Here is a 25,787-nt window from a genome sequence, read left to right on the forward strand (position 1 = left end):
GCAACTCCTCGTAGATAATTGCACTAAGCATGACCCTACCTTCCTATAAGGGTATAGTGGTTGGGAAGTAGTTAGGATGCTAGTAGTTGTTATGCAAATGGGATGGGAATATGCATGGTGACAATGAAGGAAATGATTTCGAAGATTTTTCAAAAAACTCCATTTGGTGCCACTAATGCCCGAGGGAGATGTTGTTGAGCTAGGCAACCACTTGAGAAAGAAGTGGTGTATCGAGGCAAGTTGCGTGAGTGGTTTTGAAATAGGAGAGATTTAATATTAGTTGATCGTCCTAACCTTACATGCGCGACCACGATACCCCATTATGGGACGGGGCTTTATTGATTACCTTGGTGGATGCTAGCAGAGATCTCACATTACTAGTGGCGGGAGAGCCTAGTCACTCTCTCAATAGGGAGTCATGCCACGTAGGGCGACCATGGGCTGTTTTCGCAGTTACTGGGCACACCATTGTGTCCCCTCAGGGATGGTATGACCTTGAGTGAGGATCATATGGTGTACTGTTAGAAATATGCCCTAGAGGCAATAATAAATTGGTTACATTATATTTCCTTGTTCATTATAATCGTTTATTATCCATGCTAGAATTGTATTGATTGGAAACTCAAATACATGTGTGGATACATAGACAAAACAATGTTCCTAGTGAGCCTCTAGTTGACTAGCTCGTTGATCAAAGATGGTCAAGGTTTCCTGGCCATTGACAAGTGTTGTCACTTGATAACACGATCACATCATTAGGAGAATGATGTGATGGACAAGACCCAAACTACGAACGTAGCATATGATCATGTCAGTTTGTTGCTACTGTTTTCCACATGTCAATGTATGTGTTCCTATGACCATGAGATCATGCAACTCCCGGACATCAAGGAATACCTTGTGTGTATCAAACGTCACAATGTAATTGGCTGAATATAAAGGTGCTCTATAGGTATTTTCGAAGGTGTCTGTTGGGTTGGCATGGATCAACACTGGGATTTGTCACTCCGTATGACGGAGAGGTATCTCGGGGCCCACTCGGTAATACAACATCACAACAAGCCTTGCAAGCAATGTGACTAAGGAGTTAGTTATGGATCTTGTATTATAGAACGAGTAAAGAGACTTTCCTTGGAAATGAGATTGAACTAGGTATGGAGATACCGATGATCGAATCTCGGGCAAGTTGTTGGGGAACGTTGCATGGGAAACAAAAATTTTCCTACGCACACGAAGACCTATCATGGTGATATCCATCTACGAGTGGAGATTAGATCTACGTACCCTTGTAGACCGCACAACGGGAAGCGTTAAGACATGTGGTTGATGTAGTGGAATGTCTTCACATCCCTCGAACCGTCCCACGAACCGTCCCGCGATCCGTCCCACAATCCGTTCCGATCTAGCGCCGAACGAACGACACCTCCGCGTTCAGCACACGTACAGATCGACGATTATCTCGACCTTCTTGATCCAACAAGAAAGACAGAGAAGTAGATGAGTTCTCCATCAGCGTGACGACGCTCCGGTGGTGGTGATGATCTACTCCTGCAAGGCTCCGCCCGAGCTCCGCAGAAATCCGATGTAGAGATGAAACTGTGTGGTATAGGCTAGAGTTGCACGTGGCAAAGTTGTGTCTCAAAAAGCCCTAAACCATCACTATATATAGGAGGGAGGGGAGGAGCTAGCCTTGAGGGACAAGTCCCTCAAGGTGTCTCGGCCGCGAGGAGGAGGAGGACTCCTCCTCCAATTCGGTTTGGGAAGGAGGAGTCCTCTTCCTTCCCACCTCCCTCTTTCCTTTTTCTTTTTCTTTTCTTTTCGTATTTTCTTATGTGGCGCCATGGACCACTTGGGCTGACTCCACCAGCCCACTAAGGACTTGTGGCGCCACCCTAGGGCCTAGGGCTCACTCCCGGGTGGGTGGGCCCCTCCCGGTGAACACCCGGATCCATTCGTCACTCCCGGTACAGTGCCGGTAATGCCCGAAACTTTTCCTGTGACCAAATGAAACCATCCTATATATCAATATTCGTTTACGGACCATTCCGGAAACCCTCGTGACGTCCGTGATCTCATCCGGGACTCCGAACAACATTCGGTAACCACACATATAACTCAACTATACTAAAACATCATCGAACCTTAAGTGTGCAGACCCTGCGGGTTCGAGAACTACGCAGACATGACCCAAGAGACTCCTCGGTCAATATCCAATAGTGGGACCTGGATGCCCATATTGGATCCTACATATTCTCCAAAGATCTTATGGGTTGAACCTTAGTGTCAAGGATTCATATAATCCCGTATGTCATTCCCTTTGTCCTTCAGTATGTTACTTGCCCGAGATTTCATCGTCGGTATCCGCATACCTATTTCAATCTCATTACCGAAAGTCTCTTTACTCGTTTCGTAATACAAGATCCCGTGACTTACACTTAGTCACATTCCTTGCAAGGCTTGTGTGTGATGTTGTATTACCGAGTGGGCCCCGAGATACCTCTCCGTCACACGGAGTGACAAATCCCAATTTTGATCCATTCTAACTCAACGGACACCTTCGGAGATACCTGTAGAACACCTTTATAGTCACCCAGTTACGTTGTGACGTTTGATGCAAACAAGGTATTCCTCCAGTGCCAGTGAGTTATATGGTCTCATGGTCATAGGAATAAATACTTGACACGCAGAAAACAATAGCAATAAAACGACACGATCAATATGCTATGTTCATAGTTTGGGTCTAGTCCAACACATGATTCTCCTAATGATGTGATCCAGTTATCAAGCAACAACACTTGCACATAGTGAGAAAACCTTGACTATCTTTGATCAACTGGCTAGCCAACTAGAGGCTTGCTAGGGACATTGTTTTGTCTATGTATCTACACATGTATCTATGTTTTCATTCAATACAATTATAGCATGGATAATAAAAGATTATCTTTAAACAGGAAATATAATAATAACTATTTATCATTGCCTCTAGGGCATATTTCCAACACAAGTAACATACCCATGGACAAGGGGAACAATATATGGGATTAACTGAATCCTTGACATAGAGTTTCAACTGATAAAGATATTCATATAATATGTAGGACACAATATGGGCATCCAGGTCCCGCTGTTGGTTATTGACCGGAGAATGTCTCAGGTCATGTCTACATAGTTCTCGAACCCGCAGGGCCTGCACACGTAAGGTTCGATGACGTTTCAGTATAGTTGAGTTATAGGTTTTGGTGACCGAAGGTTGTTTGGAGTCCCGGATGAGATCCTGGACGTCACGAGGAGCTCCAGAATGATCTGGAGGTAAAGATTGATACATAGGAAGTCCTGTTTTGGTCACCGGAAAAAGTTTTGGGCTCATCGGTAGTGTACCGGGAGTACCGGGAGGGTATCGGGGACCATCGGGAGGGGTGTAACGACCCAAGGGCTTAATGAGCTTGAGAGGAGGCAGACCAGCCCCTGGTGGGCTGGCCAAAGCCTCCCCTAAGGTACCATGTGGCTGGAGTGGAGGGATAAGGCAAAAAGCCAAAAGGTGGAAAGAGTTTCCAAGTGGGAAAGAAGGAGTCATAATCCTACTAGGATTGGAGGAGGACTCCTCCTATCCTCCCCACTTCGGCCGACGCAAAGGGCAATCCCTAGGGCGCCGACCTCCCTCCTCTCCTCCTATATATACTAGGGGTTTTAGAGGTGAGGGCTAACCCTAATAGCCAAGTGCCGCCCTCTCTCCCTCTAGATATGTTTCTCCTCTTGTCTAGTTTGGCAGTGCTTAGGCGAAGCCCTGTTGGATTAGTTCACCACCACCACCACCACCACCACCACGCTGTCGTGTTGGAGAACTCATCTACCTCTCCGCCCCTCTTGCCGGATCAATAAAGCAGGGATCGTCATCGAGCTGCACGTGTGCTGAACACGGAGGTGCCGTCCATTCGGCACTAGATCGGGATGGATCGTGATTGGATCGCAGGACGGATCGTGATGAGATCACGGGACGGGCTACGATTTGGATCGCCAAGATGTTTCACTACATCAATCGCGTTAGATACGCTTCCGCTTAGCGTTCGACAAGGGTATGTAGATTCACTCTCCACTCTCATAGATTATCATCACCATGGATAGCTATTGCGTGTGCGTAGGAATTTTTTTGTTTCCCATGCAACATTTCCCAATAGTGGTATCAGAGCTAGGTTCATGCATAGATGATATCTCGAGTAGAAAACAAAATAGTTTGTGGGCGTTGATGTTCAATTTGTTGCCCTCCTTAGTCTTTTCTTGATTCGGCGATATTGTTGGATTGAAGCGGCCCGGACTAACTTACTCGTACGCTTACGAGACACCGGTTTCATCAACTAACATGCAACTTGTTGCATAAAGATAACTCGCGGGTGCTTGTTTCTTCAACTTTAGTTGAATCGGATTTGACCGAGGCAGTCCTTGGAGAAGGTTAAATAGCAACTTGCATAGAACCGTTGTGGTTTTGCGTAAGTAAGATGCAATCATACTAGATAGCAGCCACGTAAAATATGCAACAACAAATTAGAGGACGTCTAACTTGTTTTTGCAGGGTATGCATGTGATGTGATATGGCCAAAGACATGATATGATATATTGGATGTATGAGATGATCATGTTGTAATAGTTAAATATAGACTTGCACGTCGATGCTATGGCAACCGACATGAGCCATAGGGTTGTCTTTAATTATTTTGCGCTTGGTGATGCTTTGCTTTATCGCTAGTATTAGATTTAGTAGTAACATCATAGTTAGCGCGACAACCTCGATGGCAGCACAATGATGGAGATCATGATTATAGAGATCATGGTGTGGCACCGGTGATGATGGGGATCATGCCAATGCTTTGATGATGGAGATCAAGAAGCACAAGCTCATGCCCATATCATGTCACTTATGATTTGCATGTGATGTTAATCCTTTTATGCACCTTATTTTTCTTAGGACAAGGGTAGCATTATAAGGTGATCCCTCACTAAAATTTCAAGATAAAATTGTGTTCTCCCCGAGTGTGCACCATTGCGACAGTTCATCGTTTCGAGATACCACGTGATGATCGGGTGTGATAGACTCAACGTTAACATACAACGGGTGCAAAACAGTTGCACACGCGGAGTACTCGGGTTAAACTTGAGGAGCCTAGCATGTACAGACATGGCCTCGGAACACAAGGGACGGAAAGGTCGAGCATGAGTCGTATAGTGGATATGATCAACATGGAGATGTTCACCATTGAAGCTAAACTCAACTCATGTGATGATCGGACTTGAGTTAGTGAATTTGGATCATGTGACACTCAAATGACTAGAGGGATGTCAATTTGAGTGGGAGTTCTTTAAGTAATATGATTATTTGAACTCATTATCATGAACATAGTCAAAAGGTCTTCACAAATAATGTTGTAGCTTGCGCTGTAGCTCTACTGTTTTTTATTTGTTCCAAGAGAAAATTTAGTTGAAACCTGATAGTAGCAATTATGCGGTCTGGGTGTGTAAACTGAGGATTTTCCTCATTGCTGCGCACAAGGCTTATCTCCTAAATGCACCGCTCAGTGTACTGAACCCATCTGACATACACGTTTTTGATGACTACATGATAGTTCAGTGCATAATGCTTAAACGACTTAGAATTGAGGCGCTGAAGACGTTTCGAACATCGCGGGACATACAAGATGTTCCAAGAGATGAAATTGGGATTTCAGTCCCGTGCCATTGTTGAGAGGTATGAGACCTTCGACAAGATTCTTTGTCTACAAAGTAAGGGAGAAAAGCTCAATCGTTGAGCATGTGCTCAGATTGTCTGAGTACTACAATCGCTTGAATCGAGTGGGAGTTGATCTTCCAAATTAGATAGTGATTGACATAGTTCTCCAAAGTCAATGCTACCAAGCTACAGAACTTCGTGATGAACTATAACATATTAGGGATAGAGATGATGATCCTTGAGCTATTCACGATGTTTGACACCGCGAAGGTACAAATCAAGTAGGAGCATCAAGTGTTGATCGTTAGTAAAACCACCAGTTTCGAGAAGGGCAAGGGAAAGAAGGGATACTTCATGAAAGGCAAACCAGTTGCCACTCTAGTGAAGAAACCCAAGGTTAAACCCAAAACCCAAGACTAAGTGCTTCTATTATGAGGGGAACGGTCACTGGAGCAGAACTTCCCTAGTTACTTGGTAGATGAGAAGGCTAGCAAAGTCGACAAAAGTATATTGGATATACATGATATTGATGTGTACTTTACTAGTACTCCTAGTAGCACGAGGGTAATAGATACCAGTTCGATTGCTAAGTGTTAGTAACTTGAAATAAAAGCTGTGGAATAAACGGATACTAGCAAGGGTGGGGTGATGATGATTTGGAAGAAATTTCAAGGTTGATGTGATCAAAACATCACACACTCCCTCTACCATAGGGATTAGTGTTGAACCTAAATAAATGTTATTTGGTGTTTGCGTTGATCATGAACTTGATTAGATCGTGCTTATTGCAATACAATTATTCATTTAATGAGAATAATGGTTATTCTATTTGCTTGAATAAATACCTTCAGTGGTTTATTGAATCTCGATCGTAGTGATACACATGTTCATGTTATTGATGCCAGAAGATACAAAGTAGTAATGATAGTACCACTTACTTGTGGCACTGCCGCTTAAGTCACATTGGTGTAAAACGCATGAAGAAGCTCCATACAAATGGACCTTTGGACTCACTCGTTTTTGAACCGTTTGATACATGCGAACCATGCCTATTGGTGTAAACGCATGAAGAAACTCCATGCACATGGATCGTTTGAACTCACTTGATTTTGAATCACTTGGGACATGCAAATCATGGGCAAGATGACTGAAGGCCTCGTTTTCTAGTGAGATGGAACAAGAAAGTAACTTATTGGAAGTAATACATTTTTGATGTATGTAATCCAATTAGTGCTGAGGCACGCAGTGGATATATTTATGTTCTTACTTCATAGATGACTTTAGTAGATATTAGTATATTTACTTGATGAAACACAAGTCGAAATTATTGAAAGGTTCAAGTAATTTCAGATTGAAGTTGAAGATCATCGGAACAAGAGGATAAATTGTCTATGATATGGTCGTACAGATGAATATCTGAGTTGTGAGTTTGGTACACATTTAAGAAAATGTGGAAATTGGTTCACAACAAATGCCACCTGGAACACCAAGGTGTGATGGTGTGTCCGAACGTCATAGCCGCGGCCTATTGGGTATGGTGCATACTATGATGTCTCTTATCAAATTACCACTATCGTTTTTGGGTTAGGAACTAGAGACAACCACATTCACTTTAAATAGGGCACCATGTAATTATGTTGAGATGACATTGTATGAACTATGGTTTTAATAGACCTAAGCTGTGGTTTCTTAAAAGTTTGGGGCTGCGGCGCTTATGTGAAAAAGGTTTCAGCATGATAAGTTCGAACCCAAAGAGGATAAATGCATCTTCATAGGACACCAAAAATAGTTGGGTATACCTCTTATCTCAGATCCGGAATCAAAGTGTTTATTCTAGAAACGGGTCCTTTCTCGAGAAAAGGTTTCTCTCGAAAGAATTGAGTGGGAGGATGGCGGAAACTTGATGAGGTTATTGAACCGTCACTTCAACCAGTGTGTAGCAGGGCACATGAAGTTGTTCCTGTGGCGCCTACACCAATTGAAGTGGGAGCTGATGATAGTGATCATGAAGCTTCGGATCAAGTTACTACAAACCTCGTAAGTCGACAAGGTCACGTACTGCTCTAGAGTGGTACGGTAACCCTATCTTGGAGGTCATGTTGTTGGACAATAATGAACCTATGAGCTATGGAGAAGCGATGGTTGGCCTGGATTCCAACAAATGGCTGGAGGCCATGAAATGCGAGAGAGAATCCATGTATGAAAACAAAGTGTGGACTTTGGAAGAAACACTTGATGGTCGTAAGACTTTTAAGTACAGATGAATCTTTATAAGGAAGACAAGCGATGATGGTAAATGTCACCATTAAGAAAGCTCGACTTGTCGCAAAGAAGTTTCCCACAAGTTCAAGGAGTTGACTGCGATGAGACTTTCTCACTCGTAGCGATGCTAAAAGTTTGTTGGAATTACATTAGCAGTTGCTGCATTTTTCAATTATGAAATCATGCAGATGGATGTCAAAACATTGTTTCCTCGACAATTTCCTTGAGGAAAGGTTGTATGTGATACAACCGGAAGGTTTTGTCGATCCTAAGGATGCTAACTAGTATGCAAGCTCTAGTGATCCTTCGAAGGACTGGAGTAAGCATCTCGGAGTTGGAATATGCGCTTTGATGAGGTGATCAAAGCTTTTGGATTTATACAAAGTTTATGAGAAACTTGTATTTCCAAGGAAGTGAGTGGGAGCACTATAGAATTTCTGATAAGTATATGTGGTTGACATATTGTTGATCGGAAATAATGTAGAATTTCTGGAAAGCATAAAGGGTTGTTTGAAAGGAGTTTTTCAAAGGAAAACCTGGATTGAGCTACTTGAACATTGAGCATCAAGATCTATGGAGATAGATCAAAACACTTAGTAGAACTTTCAACGAAATTCATGTCTTGACAAGTTTTTGATGGAGTTCAAAATAGATCGGTGAAGAAGGAGTTCTTGGTTGTCTTGTAAGGTGTGAATTTGAGTAAGACTCAAAGCTCGACCACGACAGAAGAAAGAGAAAGCACGAAGGTCGTCCCCTATGCATTATCCGTAAGGCTCTATAGTATGCTATGCTCTGTACCGCACCTGATGTGTGCCTTGCCATGAATCTGTCAAGGGGTACAGAAGTGATCCAGGAAAGGATTACTAGATAATGGTCAAAAGTTATCATTAGTAACTAGTGGACTAAGGATTTTTTTTTCTCGAATATGGAGGTGATAAAAGAGTTCCTCGTAAAGGGTTACGTCGATGCAAGCTTTGACACTAATCCGAATGACTTTGATTAATAAACCGGATTCATATAGTGGAGCAGTCGGTTGGAATTGTTCCAAGTGGGGCGTAGTAGCAACATCTATAATATGACATAGAGATTTGTAAAGTACACACTGATTTGAAAGTTTCAGACCTATTAAGTAAAAACCTCTCTCACAAGCAAGATATGCTCAAACCCCGTAACTGTATGGGTGTTAGATTCATTGCAATCACAGAGTGATGTGAACTAGACTATTGACTCTAGTGCAAGTGGGAGACTGCTAGAAATATGCCTTAGAGGCAATAATAAATTGGTTATTATTATATTTACTTGTTCATGATAATCGTTTATTATCCATGCTAGAATTGTATTGATTGGAAACTCAAATACATGTGTGGATACATAGACAAAACAATGTCCCCACTGAGCCTCTAGTTGAATAGCTCGTTGATCAAAGATGGTCAAGGTTTTTTGGTCATAGACAAGTGTTCTCACTTGATAACGGGATCACATCATTAGGAGAATGATGTGATGGAGAAGACCCAAACTAGGAACATAGCATATGATCGTGTCAGTTTATTGCTAATGTTTTCTTCATGTCAATGTATCTATTCCTGTGACCATGAGATCATGCAACTCCTGGACATGGGAGAATACCTTGTGTGTGTCAAAAGTGGCAACGTAACTGGGTGACTATAAAAGTGCTCTACAGGTATCTCCGAAGGTGTGTGTTGGGTTGGCATGGATGAAGACTGGGATTTGTCACTCCGTATGACGGAGAGGTATCTCACGGCCCACTCGGTAATACAACATCACAACAAGCCTTGCAAGCAATGTGACTAAGGAGGTAGCTATAGGATCTTGTATTACAGAACTAGTAAAGAGATTTGCAAGTAACGCGATTGAACTAGGTATGGAGATACCGACGATCGAATCTCGGGCAAGTAACATACCCATGGACAAAGGGAACATCATATGGGATTAACTAAATCCTTGACATAGAGGTTCAACCGGTAAAGATCTCCGTAGAATATGTAGGAGCCAATATGGGCATCTAGGTCCCGCTATTGGTTATTGATTGGAGAATGTCTCAGGTCATGTCTACATAGTTCTCGAACCCGCACGGTCTGCACACTTAAGGTTCAATGACGTTTCGGTATAATTGAGTTATAGGTTTTGGTGAATGAAGGATGTTAGGAGTCCCGTATGAGATCCTGGATGTCACGGGGAGCTCCGGAATGATCTGGAGGTAAACATTGATATATAGGAAGTCCTGTTTTGGTCACCGGAAAAGTTTCGGGCTCATCGGTAGTGTACTAGGAGTGCAGGGAGGGTACCGGGGGACCACCGAGACGGGTGTGACGACCCAAGGGCTTCATGGGTTGTGAGAGGAGGCATACCAGTCCATGGTGGGCTGGCCAAATCTTTCCCTAAGGGCCCATGCGGCTGGAGTGCGGAGATAAGGCAAAAACTCAAAAGGTGGAAATAGTTTTCAAGTGGTAAGGAAGGAGTCCTAATCCTACTAGGATTGAAGGAGGACTCATCCCGTCCTCCCCACTTCGGTCGACCCAAAGGGAAAGACCTAGGGCGCCGGTCTCCCTCCTCTCCTCCTTTAAATACTAGAGGTTTTAGAGGTGAGGGCTAACCCTAATAGCCACGTGATGCCCTCTCTCCCTCTAGATATGCTTCTCCTCTAGTCTAGTTCCGCAGTGCTTAGGCGAAGCCCTGCTGGATTAGTTCACCACCACCACCATGCCGTCGTGTTGGATAACTCATCTACGTCTCCGCCCCTCATGCTGGATCAAGAAAGCGGGGATCATCCTCGAGTTGTACGTGTGCTGAACACGGAGGTGTCGTCCGTTCGACACTAGATCGAGATGGATCGTGATGGGATCGCGGGACGGATCACGATGAGATCGCGGGACGGGATGCGATTTGGATCGCGAAGATGTTCCACTACATCAACCGCATTATATATGCTTCCGCTTAATGATCTACAAGGGTATGTAGATTCACTCTCCACTCTCATAGATGATCATCACCGTGGATAGGTATTGCGTGTGCGTAGGAATTTTTTTGTTTCCCATGCAGCGTTCCCCAACATGTACATCATGAGGACGTGGGCCAACGAGTGGACTCTTTGTTTAGTGTTGGCAGGGGAAAGGCATTGTTCGGGTGATTACCTCGGGTATAAAATATACCGCGAGTCATGGATGACACGGAAGTTTCCCGAGTCTTGCAGGTACAGCCACAACCTGTGCACAATGTAAAACTATTTGAATAGTCGTGTACACGGTGAAGGATAGTTGGGTGGTGTAAGTGCAAAAGGTGCCCCTTAGTGATTTTAGTGGATTTAAGACTTATAGGTTAAGAGACTGATAGGTTTGTGAGTGTACACATGCTCTATAAGTCGCCGAGGAGTTTGAGTTATTCGAGAATATTAACCCCTAAAAGTATGTCTTCCGGTGAAGACTTTGTTCATTCCTTGAAGACTTTGATAGCGAAGAAATTGCTATTCCTCATGAAGACTTTGAAAATGAGGAATTTGGTGTATCCCGAAGAAAATGCTCCGAAGACTTTGAAGCTTGAAGATTTACTCTTTCTGTTTCATTTTCTTCTTTCTTGAGTCATAGAAACACCGTACTATTAAAGGGGGGCGAGGTAATACTAAGGAAAGACTTCCTAATGATGCTCAACTCAAAACCTACACATACCAAATCCTTCAAGTGAAGCCTTTGAAAATCTCTCACGGCTTAGTCAAAGTCTTAAGTGACAGAGATGAAGTTCTTTTGGTCGCTAAAGAAATTGCAGTAACTAAGGAGTTACGATTTCACCAGTGTGAACTGCCTATGAGTGAGGAACATGAGAGACATGAGGAGTTCCATAATTGGAAGATCTGACCGTTGCCGCATCGCGCGTCACCTGTCCCCAATGTTATCCACACAACGATCATACCATTGGGGACATTAATGTCAAATCAAGTCAAGATACTCCCATGCTATAAATAGCCTCCCCACAACCACTAGTTGGTTGGCTCCTATCGGAGAAACTGACAATGGTCATTTAGAGCAACCCATTTCTCGAGGACTTTGAGAGAAAAATCATCAAGCGAGGAAAAACCCCAAACACCCAAACCAAAACCCAAAACCCCCAAAGTGATTGAGCATCATTGAAGGGATTGTTCCTATGTGGAATCGACACTTGTTACCTTTGAGGACTATGCATTCTCCAGACAGTTAGGCGTTAATGGTCTAGACCATCCAACAGTCAATTGTGGGTCGCCGAGTTACCGACTTTGTGAGGATTTGGAAGTCTGCCCAAAAGACTTGCCACACGTGTTGGGCTAGGAGTGTGTGTCCTTAGTTCAAGGAGAATACGATTGGGGCTGTGTGTCCCGGGACTGTGTGTCCTTTGGTTTGAATACCAAGTCACTCCAACCCATACGTACGACTGTCACGGTAGTTGGAACTGGGTCATCAAACCATTTTCTTCATCGAGCAACGTGTTCTATTTCTTCAACTCTTTCATTTCCTCAGTTGCATGTTGATTACTTTGATCTTTACGGTTTGAAGAATTTGACAGAAGACTTTCTCCAATTACTCACCTCAAATTCTTCACTTAAGTTATTCATCACCTACTTATCCTGTTCACATGACTTGTGCAACCTGAACGTTCACTTCACTCTGAAGACTAAGCTATAGTTGTTTTTGCACATCTGTTGAGTACTTATTCCGTTGCACTATGTTCGTGAGTGAGTAATTTCCTCACTAGGAATTTCCACAATGATGAATTTGTAAAAATCGCCTATTCACACCCTCTTGTCGATATAACACATTTTCACGTGGTGTTGCTTAAAGTACGTCCATAAGTTTTCGCATGAACCAGGTGTGTGTGTGTGAAAGATGGTTGCATGAGAAAAATGATACTTGAGCTAAGTCGGATGACTTGACATGATGAATGAACATGAGATGTTCAACCCCTACTTATGATGATATCTATAACTTGTTCATACACATATCTGCAACCTATTGATGCATGCTTTTAGAAGCTGATCGACCGTGACAGTGCACCCAAAATTAGCTTTCTGCAAATGACCTACTTAGTATTATATCAAGGATTGTAATTGCCTTGTTCCAAACATGGGTTGCTTGCGAGTACATTCAAAGTAATAATTGGCTTGCCGCAGGTTATTTCATTGACCAGTCATGAGAGAACATGATATGATGAAGAATATCTTGGTGACATTCGTGCGATCTCGGATGCTTCCCAGTCAGAATGCTAATAGGGTTAAGGCACATGGCATGGGTTCCACTCTAATATATATATATACATACATACATACATATATATATATATATATATATATATATATATATATATATATATATATATATATATATATATATCAAGACTTGTCCATGAAGGCCATATTCGAGTAAAACGGTACGTAATGGATGTATGACTCTTGTTGTGTGTTCTATGAGCATTTATCCGTGGGATCACTCTGCACGTGCATTCGGTGATCACGACTTATGAGTCACGGTCTCCATAGGAAATCACGAGGTAGGCTATAATACGGAAAGAAGACTCAGTGTTAATAACAAAATATCAAAACAACAAGATATTTGGGTTTTCCTATGCGCTCGGGGCTTTACCCTGTGGGTCCTTTGAGGGACTAGTTCGAACTCCTCAGATTCCTCGTTAGAGTCTAGAACATTAACAAATAGGGCCACTAGGGCCCTGCATTACCCCTTCGGAGGAGAGGGAGCCGGATCTCCCTTGACGTCTTCGTACACTGCTCTCTTCTTGGTGTGAGAGGAGCCGCTCTCCTCCCCGTCTTCTTCCTCTTCACCCTCCAGATGAGAGGTAGCAAGGGTGTCTTCGGTCTTGATGTTCAGAGGTCCTTTCAACCGAAGACCCTCTCGGGCCTTCTTCTTTCTTCCTTATTCTTCGGGGCCATATATGGCTTCTTGACTAGCATGGCTGTCAATAAGGTCGTCTTGGGTTCCTCGGGCAAGGGCGCTGGATAGTTAATCTGCTAGGACTTCTTCAACCAGATCTGCAAATATGGAAGAAAAAGAGAGTTGAGAACTTGTTAAAGGAAGAAAACCAAATGTGTGGTAAAATTTACCGGTCCAAGGGCTTAGTAACGCTGATGCCGATGTTCTCCTCTTCGGACAACCAATTTTTCTGTGGCTTGAAAAACACCTTCCACAATTTCTCGTGGTAGTGTGGAAGAAGCCCTGCACAGTGGCGGATCACCCGGAGTGTAAGCCGACATCAGAGTAGCTCGATGTTGACAAGGGAGGATGCGGCTATGCAACATGACTTGGATGACATTGGTCAACTCGATTTTCTTCTCCAGCAACACAGAGACGCACTTATTTGGCGCCTTTACTTCTGCAGCCTCCCCCAAATCCAGGGATTTCTCCATCTAGGACACTAGTCGGAGAGGAGTGCCGAATCTGAATGCAGGAGGAGCATCCCCTTCAGCGTCGCTTGGCTCAGTGATATAGAACCATTCTTTTTGCCACGCCTTGATTGTGTCGACGAAGGTACCCTTGGGCCATTGAACTAGTGGGAGCTTGGTAATCATTGTTCCCCGGAGTCAGACTGTTGACCATTGACGACTTTGGGATTAACATTGAGGACTTTCAGCCATAGGCCGAAGTGGGAGTGGACCCACAGAAAGGCCTCGATAACTACGATGAAGGCTGAGATGTGCAAGAAAGAATGTGGGGAGAGGTCATGGAAGTCCAACCCGTAGTATAACAAAGGGGTGGAGAGGGAAACCAAGATCCCGAAGGAAATGTGGGACAAAGACTACCCTCTCACCCTCTTTGGGCGTCGGGATGACCTGGCCTTTTTCCAGGACACGGTGGACGATGTTTGCCGACAAATAGTCAGCGCTCTTCAACTCCTGGATGTCCTCCTCGGTGAAGCAAGAGAACTCCCACTTGCCATTCGAGCCCGAGCTAGCCATGGATGAACTGGAAAGGGTTCGAGGTTGGGGGAAAAGGGGCATTTAAAGGCTGGAGCTTTGAGGGTTGAGAATGGCGACGACGATGTGAGATATGGAAATCGTAAGGAGGCTATGGTGGCGGTTTTCCTTTTACGAACTGCTAAAATACGGAGAGCCCTACTGCTGCGTTGTGAACTTCGCCATTTCCCAATAAAATCATATGGTTATGCGCGCACGGGATAACACAAATCATAAACCATATCCCTAGAAAAGAGGGACACAATCTCCTTAATGGAACGTGTCAGTAAGGACTACTTTGAAACACGTTTTCGTAATGGGTCATTGGCCTTGATGAGCCGTGATCTTTCATTAGGAAGGGTGTGAGATCAAAAACACTATTTGGGGTCGAACGGTTGTCCTAGAGATATGGTGGGTCTATCCTAATAATACCCTTAAAAGTCTTATTCTAATAACACCTCCCACCTCGTGCCCCTCCATCACCCCGTCCTACCCCAAACTAACCGGAACATAAAAAACACCAGACTTCCCGGTACCCCTCGAACCACCCACTCCCCATCCTATTTCTATCCATCGCCACAACCACATACCCCCTCTATGTCTCGCCAACGTAACCCACCTCCCGGCGCCCTCCCACTCCCCCCAACAACCCCGATCTTCTTGTCGCTCCAGCCCAGCCTACCACCACACCTCGCTCGTCCCACCTTCCCCCACCCCCACAACTTCCCACCACGGGTGCAACCAGCGCCTCCGCTGTAAACCGCAAGCTGTCTGCACCACCCAGCCATCTCCAGTCTCGAGCACAACCAGCACCGCCGATGAGGCTCCCCGGCCGCCGCCGCCCTACCAGATCCGTCGGGATCCAGCGAGATCTGCGTGTCTCCTGCAACTCCCTCGTGTTGAACGCTGCAGGAACATCCTCCCCTCTGCAAGCACGACGTCGGATCCGGAGTGTGCTCGCGGTGACCACTGGATCCGCTGCCACCAGAATCCTTCCGCGATGCAGATCTAGCGGGCATGACCCCAGCCACTCCTCTGTGCCACATATCTGGTGGGTGCTTATCGAAGATCGCCACGTTCTCTTCACCATCGTGGGGGAGGAGGGGTTCTCCACCTCATGCCCTGCACCACCTCATGTCGAACACACGCAACCTAGAAGGCTTTTTTTGAAGTCACTGTTCCCTACTCCACCAACTATGTTTTATGCAGTCGAAGATGGGGAGCTCACCTCTCGTCTTCGATGATGGATGCTTCTGCCCACACCCCTTCCTTGCAGGTCGCATCTCCTTGTGTCCGTTCTCGACAACGGGTCCATACAACTTGCAGTCATCTTGCATTTGATTTAACACTCTAGAAACAAGTTTCCTCCCATATGAAAATAGAATTTTGAGGTTCAGTTGGTAGTGACGAACATGCAGTAAGCTCACTAATCTATGCAGGTTCATTTTTGTTGTTTTTGCATGGAAGGAGACACGTATAAAACAAAAACGGTTGACCTCACCCATGATGAACTCCTCTATTTGGTGTAGATTGAAATTTTCCCTTTGTGAGAAAATGTATGTGCGTGTTGAGAATTTTTGTGTTATGGTTGCTCATAAGCTCACTCTCCACCACAGCCCACGTGTAGTTCAGTCGATGTATCCGTGCGGTGCAGAGCTTATCTTGTTGCAGCCCATCGGCCGGTGGTGTGAACTACGGGCATGCGTGCAGTAGTGTTACGACAGTGATGTAGTTCACTATTGGTTGGTCCTTTGGTGCACACGTGTAGTTTGCGTGGACGTGTGAGTTTCCTGGTCCTCATCTTTGAAAAATGACGTCTCACAAAAGAAATAATGCAGTTTGCTTGCCTATAGGATGCAGTACGGATTTCAATCTAAAGCAATGTGTTCTTCTCTCTGATGCAGTTCACACGTCGAATTTGGTGTCGCGAGAAAGAGTGTCGGGCAGCTTTTTCCAACACGAAGTTCACGAGTTTGTGTATTGCAGTACATGTGCCACAGAAAGTGAAGTGCCCTCGCTAATAACAGAAGAATAGACTGGCTATATATATATATACGGTCTATTCTGCTAATATTAACACAATAGTTATTCTGCTAACACTTCGCAACTGCACGCTCAATGATAGTGCACTCCATCCCTTTAAAAACAAGCACTCCAATGTCACTAGAAAAAACTGCACTCATTTTTTGACACCGTTTTGGCTCTAGTTTTTATACCGTTTGTTGGAACAAGGCGTATAATATATCATTGGATTGGTAAGGAAAATTCCCAACTCCGTGATGTTGAACACTTTTCAAGATTCCTCGCGGTTTGAGAGCTGTTTCGAAAATATTGGGCGGGTGACGGGCTGCAGGGAGCGTATTTTGGCAATTTTTTCGGAATCGCTCGTCGGAATGAAAGGAATGATATGGCGTTGGAAAGCTATAGTCGATCCGCATATTTTTCATGTATATCACTCTCTCTAATTACTTACTGTTTGAGAGTAATTTTAAATTTACTAAAAAACAGAATTCTATTTTTCAAATATTTTGATTATTTTGTTACTGTTTTGCTGCAGTTTTTAACTGTTTATCAGAACGAGGCATGTGATACCGCGTTCAAAATGTGTGAAGGAGGCGCAACTTTCATGAGGTGATTATTTGTTGAGATTCCTCGCGGTTTTAAATGAATTTTGAAAACGGTGTGGAGCCTATGAGTTGCAGGAAGCGTATTTTCGTAAATTTTTCCAAACCTCTTGTTGGAATGATGCAAATGATACGGCATTGGAAAGATATTGATGAGGCGCATGTTTTTCATGTACAACACTCTCTATAATTCCTTATGGTTTAAGAGCAGTTTTGAAATTACCGAAATGCGGACACTTTGTTTTTTCGCGACACCCTAATCAACGCGTGAACCACATTAGATAGAAGAGCACATTGATTTTTGAAGGAAAACCGCACTGCATCCGACGGACAACTACACTGCATGATTTTTCTTTTGTTGGACATGAATTTTCCAGACAGGAAGTGCAATGCACTTCACAATGGGCGTAAGTGAACCGCAATATTATCCAAAGTGAACCCCGTTACTTTTTGTTCAGTCTTAGACAAAAAGAACGCACTACTTTGGACAAAAAACTGCACTGCATCCTATGCACAAGCAAACTGCAAAGTTTCTTTTTGCCAGACGTGATTTTTTCCAAACGAGTGAACCATATCACTCTCGCTAGTGAACCATGCACTTATCTAGACTTCATGAGCACCCTATCTGGTATTCATGAATGCCATATCTGGACTTCATGAACGCAATTGAGCGAACTAACATTTTTACAGCATTTTTGTGTGTGTACTGCAATAGTATTTTGTAAAAGAAAATATTTTGTTTTCTTACTAGAGGTAAACCAAACACACCCAACATATGCATTATATACAAGAATTCATCCACGCGGCCAAAAATATAAGAAAAAAGGAACACACAAAGAACCGCATAGCCTCAGGCACCCCCCGTGTCTACCATAACTTAATGTCGCTAGCGGAACAAGTAAACCACCTTGATTACAATGACACAAACTTTTCAAAAAATATCAAGTATATGAACTATCGGTGGTAAACTAATGTATTTATACAAGAAAAACCCTGGCACTCTGCTGCGTGGTTACAGAAAAACCCTTAATCTCTCCAAAGCATCTCTCCCCCATCTCATTCAAACAAATAAGAGGAATACATTCTGTATGAAATCTGTCATATACCAATAAAAACATGTGCATTAGTGTTCTTGAAAAAACATGCGGATTTCACACAACCAACATTTCAAGACAAAAATCGCAAAAGAAGAACCAAGTGGATTGTACGCTCGCTAATACTCTTCCATCGATTTTGTCATGACTGCCGTTGAATGTGTGTGGATGAGACCACCTCCCCACCTATTCAAGCTGCTCAGTGGTGTGTGTTGTCTCGTTGGAGCAGAGGCCAAGAGGAGAGGAGGCTGATGTCGGAGATGGGGAGTAGGGAGCCGAGGTCGTGGCGGACAGATCCGCTCGCTTGTGCCTGCACTGGTGGTTGTTGCGGCCGGGTCCGATGGTCGTGGTGGCTGGATCTGGCAGTGGAGGCCTTGCCGTGGCTGGATCCTATGGTGGAGGCTCGTAGAGGCTCCACGAAGCAGCGGTCGCGAGAGTAGGAGGCAGGGGTAGTCGGCGGTGCAATGCTCTGGTGCGAAGGACAAGGCAGACTGGGTGGAGCTCAGGGCGGCGCCGGTCGACCAAGAGGAGGAGGAAGCGGGGCGAACAAAGAGGCCGGGAGGAGGAGGCGGGGTGGCACCTGCTGACTGAGAAGAGGAGGAGGAGGAGGCAGGGGTGGCGTGGCGGCGCATGGAAGGAGGTGGCGTGGGCAGGCGGCAGCATGGTGGCCGGTGGAGGGAGGTGGGCATGGCGGGTAGTGGCGTGGTGCCCCGTGGTGGAGGGAGGAGGTGTGGGGGAGGGGTGTGGGAGGTGGAGGTCGTGGGGGAACGGGGGGAGAGGATAAGGTTGCTGTGTTTTTTTACCCCGAGTAGTTCGGTAACATCTTTTCAAATGGTTGGCTTGTAGCTACATGAGTGGGTCGGAAGTGTTAAGGGAATAACGGTCTTAAGGGGTGTTAGGAGAATAAGCCCTCTCTCTCTCTCTATATATATATATACACACACACAAAGAACGAGCTCACAAAGAACTCCGAGATCTAGATCCAAGGGGTTCCCCTCACATAGAGGAGAAAGTGATTGGTGGAGATGTGGATCTAGATCTCCTCTCTCTTTTCCCTTAAGAACAAGCAAGAATCATTGGAGGGATTGAGAGTAAGCAAGCTCTAAGAATGTCAACAATGGAGGTAGAACATGAGCTCAACGGATGGATTAGTCCAAGGGGGAAGAAGACCCCCTTTTTATAGTGGGGGAAGGAATCAGACCGTTACCCCCACTTATAGCCCAAGCCCAGCGGTACTACCGCTGACTGCAGCGGTACTACCGCTAACCCTCCAGCGGTTCTACCACTGGCTGCAGCGGTACTACCGTTGGCTGCAGCGGTACTACCGCTGGCTGCACCGGTACTACCGCTGAGCCCATGGTAGCGCAAAGATACTACTGGGCCAACCACCGCCAAGAAAGTCTTCGCAAAAATTCCGACGAAATACAGCCACAAGGATGACGGTACTAAAGTCCTGTAGCGGTACTACCGCTGACCAGGGGCGGTACTACCGCTGGGACAACGGTACTACCGCCAACTCTAGCGGTACTACCGCTAGGGCCAGAGGTACTACCACTAGGTTCAGCGGTACTACCGCTCGCCACTGAAACAACCATAACTTTCGCATACGAGCTTCGAATCAAGCAAACCCAAGCTTGTTGGATTCAGGGCGACAAGAGCTATCCAAACAGCAATATAGAGATGTGAGATCTCTATGAATGAAGAACCGACAAAAACTCCAATATCGAAAACATCATAGTAGATGCATATGGACTCCGTTTTCGATGAACTCGAGCTTGTTAGGAAGATGACCATAAGCTATAAAACTCACAAAGAGAAACACCAAATAAGAACCAAGAAGTATGATGCAACGATGCAAATGGTTTGAGCTCTCAACGAATGATACGATCAAGCTACTCACTTGAGAGCCCCCTTGACAGTACAACATTCTATCCTAAAACAGAAAACCTATCAAGGACAAACCTATACCTTACACCTCGACCTCTTGAGCTAGATGATGATGATCTTGGCTTCCTCAAGATGGACCACCTTTCTTGATTGGGTTGGCTTGATGAAGACTAGTTGATTGCTCCCCCATACTCACTATGGGTGAGCCACTCTTCAGCATATCTTCACAAGTCCATGGCCACCACAATGGACTACAAGCTTCAAGCATGATATATTCGTGCTGATCCACTTGAACTTGCACATCGCAATCTTTATGACGATCACCACTTGATGTCATCCTTCATGGGTTGTATGAGATCTTCCTTTTGAAGCAAGCCCATGGAAACACACCTAACCCCCACATAGAACTCTCACGAAGACCATGGGTTAGTACACAAACACGTAATGGACAATGCTTACCATACCATGGGATTACTTGATTCCTCTCGGTACATCTTGTACGCTTTGTGTGTTGATCATCTTGATTTACTCTTTGTCTGAGATCTTGATCAACCTTGTGTCTTTATGACCATTCTTTGGATAATACCTTGAATATCATCTTGGTCATCATATACACTCCTTGAACCCAACAGATGGACTTCAAGAAGTGCCTATGGACAAATCCTATAAATATAACTTAAGGCAACCATTAGTCCATAGGAATTGCCATAAATTACCAAAACCACATATGGAGATATATGCTCTAACACGCGAGGTGCCCCACCCGGTGTGGCTTGCTAACCTTTCCATCATCCCTAAGAAGGGAGGCAAGGAACGTATGTGTGTAGATTTCACCAGGGGCAACAAGGCCTGCCCGCTGGACCCTTTCCCGCTCCCATGCATCGACCAGATCATAGACTCCATGGTCTGGCGCTCTCTTGTGCTTCTTGGATGCCTTCTCGGGTTACCATTAGATCAAGATGGCAGAGAAAGATGTGGATAAGACGGCCTTTGTCTCCCTTGCGGGGTGTAATGTTATGTGAGCACGCCCTTTGGTGTGAAGAGTGATGGCGCCACCTTCCAACAGGTGATGCAGATTGCGTTGGGGCCTAGCTCAGGAGGAACGCCGAGGCTTATGTCGATGACATCCTGGTCAAGACGTTAGAGTCTATAATGCTCGTGAGGGATCTGGAGGAGACTTTCACCAATCTGTGAAAGGTCAACCTAAAGCTCAACCCTGACAATCTTGCAAGCTTCTCGGCTTCCTCATGTTGCATCGAGGGATAGAGGCGATACCAGAGAAGGTCAAGGCCACTGTGCAAATTCTCCCTCCCCGAACCCTCAAGGAAATGCAGAAGCTGGCGGGATGACTAGCCTCCCTGGGGCGCTTCATCTCAAAGTTCGGCGAGCGGGTGTTGCCGTTCTTCAAGCTGATGAAGAGGTTGGGCCCATTCGTATGGACTCCAGAGTCTGACAGCGCCTTCGTGGATCTCAAGCGGTACCTTATGAGCCCTCCCGTCATGGTTGTGTTGTGGCCTCGCAAACCCTCGCTACTGTACCTGGCAGCCATCCCACAAACGGCCAGCGCATCCCTCATGGTGGAGTGGGAAGGCCCCGCTCGCCCCAAGAAGGAGCCGACGACCCCGCGACAAGCTCGCATGGGCTGGAGCAGGACCCGTAAGTCCCCGACACGGTCGACCCTCGAGAGTCCTCCACTACTCTGGAGAGCATCCCCTCTGAGGAGACTAGCCTCCCCTTGAAGGACATCTTGCCTCGAGAGGCTGCCTCGTTGCCAGGGTCTCCTGAGGCCCGCAACTCCGCACCTTCGATGGTCTCCGTGGCCCCACCCCACGAGCCCTTCATCGAATGCGATGATGACACCACGTTCGCAAGGCACGTGGAGTGCTACTGCAACAAAAGACCTTCCAACGGCGCCAGAAACACGTGCTGACGGGAGACTATTCTTGTCTTGATTCTCCTCAGCAACGGCACCAGGAATCCTTCTGCTACGGCTATGCCTTTAGGGACTTCCTAGGCAAATACGCAAAGGATTTCCCCGTGGCCTTGGAGCCTTGCGTTGGTGTTCCCTCGAAGCGGAAAGGGTGATGTAGCGCAGCGGTTGTAAGTATTTCCCTCAGTTTTGAGAACCAAGGTATCGATCCAGTGAAGGAGTATCACAAGTGCCTGCACAAACACAAAGAACCTGCTCCCAACGCTATGAAGGGGTTGTCAATCCCTTATAGGTTGTTCACAAAGTGAGAACTGAAAGCAACAAAGTAACAAAGCAAAGTAAAAGCGGAGGTGTAAACGATAGATGTGAATAGACCCGGGGGCCGTAGTGTTTACTAGTGGCTTCTCTCATGAAAGCAAGTAGACGGTGGGTGAACAAATTACTGTCGAGCAATTGATAGAACCGCGCAAAGTCGTGACGTCATCTATGGCAATGATTATATCTATAGGCATCACATCCAAAACAAGTAGACCGATACCTTCTGCATCTACTACTATTACTCCACACGTCGACCGCTATCCATCATGCATCTAGTGTATTAAGTCCAAAAGAACAGAGTAACGCCTTAAGCAAGATGACATGATGTATATGGACAATCTCATATCAACGACAGAGCCCACCTTGTTACCCTTGATGGCAACTACTCAATGTGTGCCTTGCTGCCCCTACTGTCACTGGGAAAGGTCACCACATGGTAAGAACCCAAAACCAAGCACTTCTCCCATTGCAAGAATCATAGATCTAGTTGGCCAAACAAAACCCAAGACTCGGAGAGACTTACAAGGATATCAAATCATGCATATAGGAAATCCGCAAATACTCAAATATATATCATAGATAATGTGATCACAAATCCACAATTCATCGGATCTCGACAAACACACCACCAAAGAAGATTACATCGGATAGATCTCCATGAAGATCATGGAGAACTTTGTATTGAAGATCCAAGAGAGATAAGAAGCCATCTAGCTACTAACTACGAACCCGTAGGTCTGAAGTGAACTACTCACGAGTCATTGGAGGGGCGATGATGATGATGAAGAAGCCCTCCAACTCCAAAGTCCCCTCCGGCAGGGCACCGGGAAGGGTCTCCAGATGAGATCTCGCGGAAATGGAAGCTTGCGGCGGCGGAAAAGTATTTTCGAGGTCCCGTGATTTTTTTTCTGATTTTTAGGGAATATATAGGCGCAAGATCTAGGTCAGTGGGGCGCCAGGGAGGCCACAAGCCTTCCCACCGCCACCTCCCCTGGTGGCGGAGTGGGGGCTTGTGGGCTCCCTGTAGCCCTCCTGGCTTGGCCCACAGGCCCCCTGATCTTCTTCCATTCGGGAAAAAAATCATTTCGGGGATTTTATTCCGTTTGGACTCCGTTCCAAAATCAGATCTGAAAAGAGCCAAAAACACAGAAAAACAGGAACTAGCACTTGGCACTGAATTAATAAGTTAGTCCCAAAAAGATATAAAAGGTACATAAAACATCCAAAGATGACAAGATAACAACATGAAACCATAAAAAATTATAGATACGTTTGAGACGTATCATGGAGCACCTCATGTACTACGTCAACACAGTAGTGAGGGATCCCCACGAGCGTTATACCATGCAGTAGAAGCTCCTCCTCATGCTCCTCGTCGCCTCCAAGAAGCTGCACCACTAGTTCCAGGGGCACCCGATCAAGGTTATCTCTGCCTACCCCTAGAGTAGATCCTTTGCAGCCCTAACGCCGCTGGCAAGGTCAACGCATGGAACATCAACCTCCAAGCTGTGGGGACTGATGACCCACAAGTATAGGGGATCAATCATAGTCCTTTCGATAAGTAAGAGTGTCGAACCCAACGAGGAGAAGAAGTATCTGACAAGTGGTTTTCAGCAAGGAAAAATCTGCAAGCACTGAAATTGTCGGTAACAAGTGATTGTGTGGTGAGATGATTCGTAGCAAGAAAAAAGTAACAAAAGTAGCAATGGTGCAGCAAAGTGGCCCAATACCTTTTGTAGCAAGGGACAAGCCTGGACAAAGTCTTATAAGAGGAAAAACGCTCCCAAGGACACACAGGAATTTCTGGTATGCTAGTTTCATCATGTTCATATGATTCACGTTCGTTACTTTGATAGTTTGATATGTGGGTGGACCGGCGCTTCGGTACTGCCCTTACTTGGACAAGCATCCCACTTATGATTAACCCCTCTCGCTAGCATCCGCAACTACGAAAGAAGAATTAAGACAAAGTCTAACCATAGCATTAAACTAGTGGATCCAAATCAGTCCCTTACGAAGCAACGCATAAACTAGGGTTTAAGCTTCTGTCACTCTAGCAACCCATCATCTACTTACTACTTCCCAATGCCTTCCTCTAGGCCCAACTAATGGTGAAGTGTTATGTAGTCAACGTTCACATAACACCACTAGAGGAAAAACAACATACAACATATCAAAATACCGAACGAATACCAAATTCACATGACTATTATTAGCATGACTTATCACATGTCCTCAGGAACAAAAGTAACTACTCACAAAGCATAATCATAATCATGATCAGAGGTGTAATGAGTAGCATCAAGGATCTGAACATAAACTCTTCCACCAAATAATCCAACTAGCATCAACTACAAAGAGTAATCAACACTACTAGCAACCTTACAAGTACCAATCGGAGTCGCGAGACGGAGATTGGTTACAAGAGATGAACTAGGGTTTGGAGATGAGATGGTGCTGATGAAGATGTTGATGGTGACGAGTCCCCTTTGACAAGAGGAGTGTTGGTGATGACGATGACGACGATTTCCCCCCGGGAGGGAAGTTTCCCCGGCAGGATCGTCCTGCCGGAGCTCTAGATTGGTTCTGCTGAAGTTCTGCCTCGTGGCGACGGCGAAACCACGGAGAAGCTCCCCTCTGATTTTTTTTGAAGGAAACCCTCCATATAGCAAAAGAGGGGGGCAAGTGGGCCAGGAGGGTGCCCACAAGCCCCCATGGCGCGTCCTGGGGGTGGCCGCGTCGTGTAGGCTTGTGGCCACCCCCTGGCGCTCCTCTCGCACTTCTTCGGCCCAGTATTTTTTATATATTGGGAAAAAAATCTCCGTTGATTTTCACGGCGTTTGGAGTTGCGCATAATAGGTATCTCAACTTTGCTCCACTTTCAGGCCAGAATTCCAGTTGCCGGTATTCTCCCTCTTCATGTAAACCTTGCAAAATAAGAGAGAAAAGGCATAAGAATAGTACCGTGAAGTGAAATAACAGCCAAAGAAGCGATAAATATCAA

This window comes from Hordeum vulgare, chromosome 1H, assembly GCF_904849725.1.
Source record: "Hordeum vulgare subsp. vulgare chromosome 1H, MorexV3_pseudomolecules_assembly, whole genome shotgun sequence".
In the NCBI taxonomy this organism is placed as follows: Eukaryota; Viridiplantae; Streptophyta; class Magnoliopsida; order Poales; family Poaceae; genus Hordeum; species Hordeum vulgare.